Source organism: Ascaphus truei, chromosome 6 (genome assembly GCF_040206685.1).
Source record: "Ascaphus truei isolate aAscTru1 chromosome 6, aAscTru1.hap1, whole genome shotgun sequence".
NCBI lineage: Eukaryota > Metazoa > Chordata > Amphibia > Anura > Ascaphidae > Ascaphus > Ascaphus truei.
The window spans coordinates 22,675,632-22,682,243 of NC_134488.1; positions in this window are offsets into that span (position 1 = coordinate 22,675,632).

Here is a 6,612-nt window from a genome sequence, read left to right on the forward strand (position 1 = left end):
TGCTAGTCGGGTACTGAGGGGAAGGGCATTCCAGAGGTGCGGGGCAGTTAGTGAGAAAGGTTTAAGGCGGGAGAGGGCTTTAGACAGAAAAGGGGGTAGAGAGAAGACATCCTTGAGCAGAACGCAAGAGTCGGGATGGTGTATAGCGAGAAATTAGGGCTAAGATATAAGGAGGGGCAGGAGAGTGTAAAGCTTTAAAAGTGAGGAGGAGAATGGAATGTGAGATACGGGATTTGATAGGAAGCCAGGAGAGTGATTTCAGCAGGGGAGGCGCGGAGACAGATTTAGGAAAGAGTAGAGTGATTCTGGAAGCAGCGTTTAGGGTAGATTGTAGGGGAGACAGGTGAGAGGCAGGAAGGCCGGACAGCAGGAGGTTACAGTAATCGAGATGGGAGATACTGAGGGCCTGAGTCAGAGTTTTAGCAGTCGAGCAACAGAGGAAAGGGCGTATCTATGTCAAAAAGGAGTGCTACTGAGTATGTGCCAATGTATAAACAAAATACAGAGAGCCCCAATGCTACATCCAACAGGACACTTCATATCGTTAAATACTTATCTGTTTTTCTCTCATAAGTGAGGGTCACTTCGTTACATTCTTTGGCCAAAGCATTGTAAGCTTGCAGACCACGTCACTGTGGTGTGTATCTCCTCCTGAAAGTCCTAACACTGTGTCTGCGAACGTTCTCTTTACCTCTCTAATGTGAGGAAGAAGTCTTAATAGACGGGTCATTCAGAGCTGCATCTCCAGTGGTGGGTTTCCCATTAAGCCCATTAGCCCCGGGCCAAGGGTGGCCCCTGCACCTTATGTTCTCCCCATATACAGAGGTTCCGCCCTTCTCCCCGCTGATTGCCGGGGGAGAGCGTGGGGCCTCTGTCATGTTCTTACCTCGTCCTTCGTGCCGGCCTCCTCCTCCTTCATCGTCAAATGTCGCTGCAACACCACGTTACCATGGCAACGTGACACCATGTGATGTCGCGGTGTCATTTGACGCTGAAGATGGAGCGCGGCGCCAGGTAAGTGCATAAGGGGCGGCAGCTTGGAAATCCGCCACTGGGCATCTCATAGATATTCATTTACAAAGGCTTTCAACTTAACGTAAATCATTTTAATGTAACGTTGTTTACTTCTTGTTTTATATACTTGGCAGCCTGCATTCTACGTGTTTTTGTTGTAAAAACTAGAAAATGAACAATAAAAACATGACAAAAAAAGACACCTAGTTCTTAATAAAACAATTGTAACGGGTTTCCCCCCCCCCCCAATCTCACATTGGCCCGGGTACTCTAACAACCAACCCCCATTACATGTTTGTGTTTGGTGGTGCACCTGTAGGCAACAGAACTCCTGAGTCTCCCGCTTGATGTTATTAGGGGATTTCCAGCAGGACAGGTAGCTGAGGTAGTGGGTGCGAGTTCAACTTACATCATGTGCAGCGCCTCCACCTCATCAGGATCTGTGCTTCCGCAGGGAGATGGTCCTGGTGAGGAACTCCTTCTCAGTGGTGCCATCCACTGCTGAGTAATTTCACACTCACACAGTGGGGGTATCGTTAACAAGGTCATCTTTATTGTAGACGGTGATGTAGCAGACTACCCCATGCAGCTGCCGGCTCTAGCCGCACATCTCTCTGTGCTGTCCCTTTGCCAGGTACGCCCTCCCGTATTGAAGTGGGATTTCCTCTTCTCCTAGGGAGATCCTCTCTGTGCCAGGTCCCTGGACACAGAGTGGCTTAGACAGGCTGATTGGTCAACCTGGACCGCTAGTTACTGCACTAGGGTCACAAAGTGTTCCTACAATCCCTTATGCAGGAAAATACAACTTCCCAACAACTTTCCACAGCTGCTAGAACACACTGTAACTAACTGTGTTGTGCCTTATATACTTCAGGAGGCAGGCGCATCCCTGATGTCACTATTCAGGGACTCAGGGCATACAGCCGCTCCCCTCCATACATAGGGCACCTCACCATGGTGTGAGGGAAAACCTCCATAACTACTGCTGGCATACCTGTACTTACCAGGACTTACTGCCAACAGAGAAGCAAGTAATATACCATTATTATGCATGGCTATACGAGAATATGGCATATGACCTAGCAGGCAGGTGCAGTCCCACAGTCAAAATGTTTAGGGACCGCGGGGGCAGATCCTCAGAAGTCCGTAAAATCTGGGCTAGTAACGTGACATTACCTAAATAGGTAACAGGCATTTTTTGGGCACCCCTGCAAACATTTAGAAAGGGCCCCCTAAATAAAAAACACAAAAGAAATGTTGTTTCTACCGGGGTCCCCATGTCAGGGGCTGTGCTAACACCCCCTCCCTCTCACACCCCTTGCTCTGACCCTCTCTCATCCTCACCCCTCTTATCCTCACACTCACGCCCCCTTACTGACCCTCTCTCTCCCCCTGTACCTCACTCCCTTCCTTACTCTTCCTCCCTCTGTCCCCCGCCTCTCCCTCTCTCCCCCCTCACTGACAGTACGAGCGCTTGCTGAACACATAGTGACATCACACACACGGAAACGCCAGAGGAACAAACCCCTCCCTAGTCTCACTTTAAAAATTAAAAATAATTGCAGGTGTCATTTGGGTAAAACAAAGGTATGCTCATTTGCATGTCATTACCCAGAATCCCTGGCTGCAGTGGAAGTACTCAGAGTCGCTGACAGGAGGGGGGGGGGGTCAGCTTGGATTCTTGTCCCGGGCCTGGTGATTAAAAGGGTCCGGGCCCCCTGACGCCAAACCCTGCGAAGCGGTCATTGGAGGTGCCTGTTGACGCAGCACGCTGTAAGCCGATGGAAGGGAGGCTCCCCTGCACCTCCGCAGGCCCCCTCCATCGGCCTCTAACAGGCCCCTCAATCCTCCAGGGCAGTGGGTACACTCTGCCCCTCTCTTCCTATCTCCTTGTTTCTCCCTTTTTCTCTTGCCCCCTCTCTCATTCCCGCATATTCCCCTCTCTCATTCCCGCATATTCCCCTCTCTCATTCCCGCATATTCCCCTCTCTCATTCCCGCATATTCCCCTCTCTCATTCCCGCATATTCCCCTCTCTCATTCCCGCATATTCCCCTCTCTCATTCCCGCATATTCCCCTCTCTCATTCCCGCATATTCCCCTCTCTCATTCCCGCATATTCCCCTCTCTCATTCCCGCATATTCCCCTCTCTCTTTCCCCTCTTTATCTCATCCCCCCTCTTTTCCTCCCTATCTCTCATCATTCGCCCTTTTCACTTCCCCATCTCTCTTTTCCCCCTTCTCTCCACTCTCTAAACCCCTTCCCCCTCTCTCTTCTCCCTTCACCCCTCTCTCCCCCTTCCCCCTCCTCCTTCCATCCCTCTCTCCCCCTTTCCTTCTCTTCTCCCCTCTATCTATCCTCCTTCCCCTTCTCTCTTCCCCTCCTCTCTCCCTCTTCCACCCATCTCTCTCCCCTTCTCTCTCTACTCCCCCCTTCCCCTCACTTCTCCCCCTTCTCTCTCTCTTCTCACCTTTCCCCTCTCTTGCTCCCTTTTGCTTTCTTCTCCCCCTTCGCTCTCTCTCTCTCTCTTACCCCATCTCCCTCTCACCTCCCCCCTCTCTCTCCTTCCCTTACTCTCTCTCTTTCTCTCCTTCCCTTCCTATCTCTCTCACCCGAAGCCCATAACTACCCTCCAAGTCCCATATCTCTACAGGGACCAACAGTAGGCCGTGGGGTAGGGGGGAGATGGCGGGATTAACATGGGGGGATTGACAGAGAGGAAAGGGTGCCCCCAAGATTTCTCTTGGCAACCCTGGAAACATTGTATGCTAAGACAGGGGTGAGCAAACTGGGGGGGTACAAAGTTTTCAGGGGAGGGGGGGCGGCGCTTAAAGAGGCCCGCGCTCTTCCCCACAAGATTTAAATGAAATGCAGGGGGAGCACGAGCCTCTGTAAGACCCTTACCTTGTCTCCAGCGCCTACTGGCGATGCATCGCCATGGCAACGTGGCGTCACATGACGGTGCAGGGTCACATGACGTGGGGGGGGGGGGGGCGCGAGCAGGGGGACGCAGGCAAAACAGTTTGCGCCCCCCTGTGCTAAGAGATAATGTGACATGTGAATGTGCTCACAAGTGGCAGTTTTATTTGTGGTAAAACATAGCAATTACCCACAAGAGACCCCATAAACATGTCTTTGAAATTCGTTCGCTCTGGCCTTTGGTGGGATTGGCCCTTTACATGAATAGGATACTGTTATATCCTGTTATCACTGAAACAGCGGTGTTTCCATCACAGGCCCTTATTACCGATTCTAAGGCTGCGCTTATAGTGGCGGCGACGGCGACGTCACGCTGCGGTCGCTGTAAAAATCAAATTGAGACGACTTCCAGCGATGGCGACCAAGCCGTCGCGATCGCGCTTACTTTAAGCGCACGCGACGGCGGCAATGCATATGTTTTGACGCGAATTCGCGTCGCTGTCGCCGGCATAGGCTGCGCTTGTAGTGCCTGGTGACGGCGACGCAACGTCGCTCCAAAACAGATCTATTGACTTGCAGTAAGCGTGACGGAGCGACGGAATTTTTGAAGCCGTGTAAAATAGATTTTTTTAGAGACAGTCGCCGCATGTGACTGTCTCTAAACCAATCAGAGAGCGCTGCCCCGCCCCCTTCGTGACGTCACTGGCCTTGTCGCCAGCAACATCGCTTAAAGCGACGGTTTAACTTTCGCTAGTGGCAGTAAGTGGCCTGTTATCAAAGGGGTAAAAACAAACCTCTCTCATGAACACAGTGTATGGCTCAGTGCTGCCACCTGCTGTTTAAATAGGAGACATGTACATATCTCCATAGATTACAGTAGGTCCCCAGCATGTGCCATGGAATCAGAGAACTGGATCGCTGATCCTGTAATGCTTTTTCGTTTTCATTGATTTATATAGTGTGAAAATATAGAATCTACTGGAAACAATTATCCAAATGTGTATTTTAAACCCATAAGTGCACAAAAGCATAGAACGCATGGCAGCACTATACGCCATTCATCCCTGATCAGGGGTGATATTATTGGTAGGCCATTAATACAATCCGTTATTACAAGCATTTGGGGCAGAACCAACCAAATCCCTTCACACCCCCCTACATCTATTTGCAGTGGCACCGCCGGAACCGCCATGAAGCCAGCCCTGCCTCAGATACTCAAAGGATTAACAGAGTGAGCTAGGAAAAGAAATGTAGCAAAACAAGTATGCCAGTGGCTGGTGCAGATTATGTGGAAGTTGTAATATAGGGTTTATATATAGACACACAATAATTAATTCCCTTATTACATTGATAATTAAACGCTTCAGAAAAGCAGCACACCCAGCAGTTGTTCACCACAGCTATTAATCTGGGCTGGTGGATCAGTGGTGCTTGTTCATCCAACTCCATGTCAGCCCAGTCTAAGTGAACACAAATTTGTAGGATTTGAATGGGATGTGGAGTCTGACAGCCATGGCAGGGGTGGTTATAGGGTTACCAGGTGTCTAGTATTGAACTGGACTGTCCTGTATTTGGACACTCTGTCCAGTAAAAAAAAATAGAGGTAATACTGAACATGTATGTGACCGGTATTACCTCTAGACACCTTACCTGACCGGCTTTGGGGGGGGGGGGCAGGGGGGGTACAGGATTTCCCCGAGCAGGGCTGTTGCTAGGAGGCTGGGCAGCTTCCTCCATCCTGATTGGCTTCTGCTGGATCACGCAGCCAATCAGGAGGAGGTTTCAGGAGCCTGGGGGTGGGGCGAAGGAGAGGAGGAAACAGCATGGAGAGGTGCGTGCGTGTGTGTAGCGCATCCCACCTTTCACGATTGTGTCCAGTATTTTTGGAGAAGCCACCTGGCATCCCGAGAGGGGTGGAACCCCTTAGTGAAATCTAAGAGTGGCTGCTGAATGGCAACGGTGTGTTTAAATAGTGAAGGTCCAAATGATCTGGAACCCCAAGGTCTTGTCTGAAATTACAGGATGGCAACTACACTCCTGGGGTCCTATTTAGCCAGGCAAAAGCGGTGCAATTCTGGGACAACACAACGTATCTAAGAAAAAAGTCCTATTAAAATAAATAGGAAATGTTATTTGTTTAGTTATTTTATCAGTTATATACAGAGTGGGGGGGGGGGAGTGTACAGAACAAAAAAAGTGAAAAAGGTGGAAGGGGGACAATAAAACCAACATAATTATATCAACAATACAGTACAATATTAATACTAACAGTAGAAATAATATTTAACAGTACTAACAGCATATGCGGGAGGGGGAGGGGGGAACGCGAGAGGAACCAGTGGTAGTAATCCCAGTTAATTTTTCTGCATCAATTTGTTTAGATTTGTATATCTTGTATTGGTGATATATCTTCTGGAAAGGCCCTTATCCAAGGACTCCAGACCTTTTCAAATGTTTCCGGAGAGTTGTTCATAAATGCCGTGAGTTTTTTTCCATTTCTAGAACATGCCGAACTTTTTCCTGAAAGATCTGATAGGCCGGTACAAGTGTCTGCTTCCATTGAAGTGCTATTGTACATCCTGCTGCTGTCAGAAGATGTGCCATTCATTTGTTCGTAGCATATGATACATTTTTGTGCAGGTTTCCCTAAAATCATTACCACAGGATCCATTGGTACAA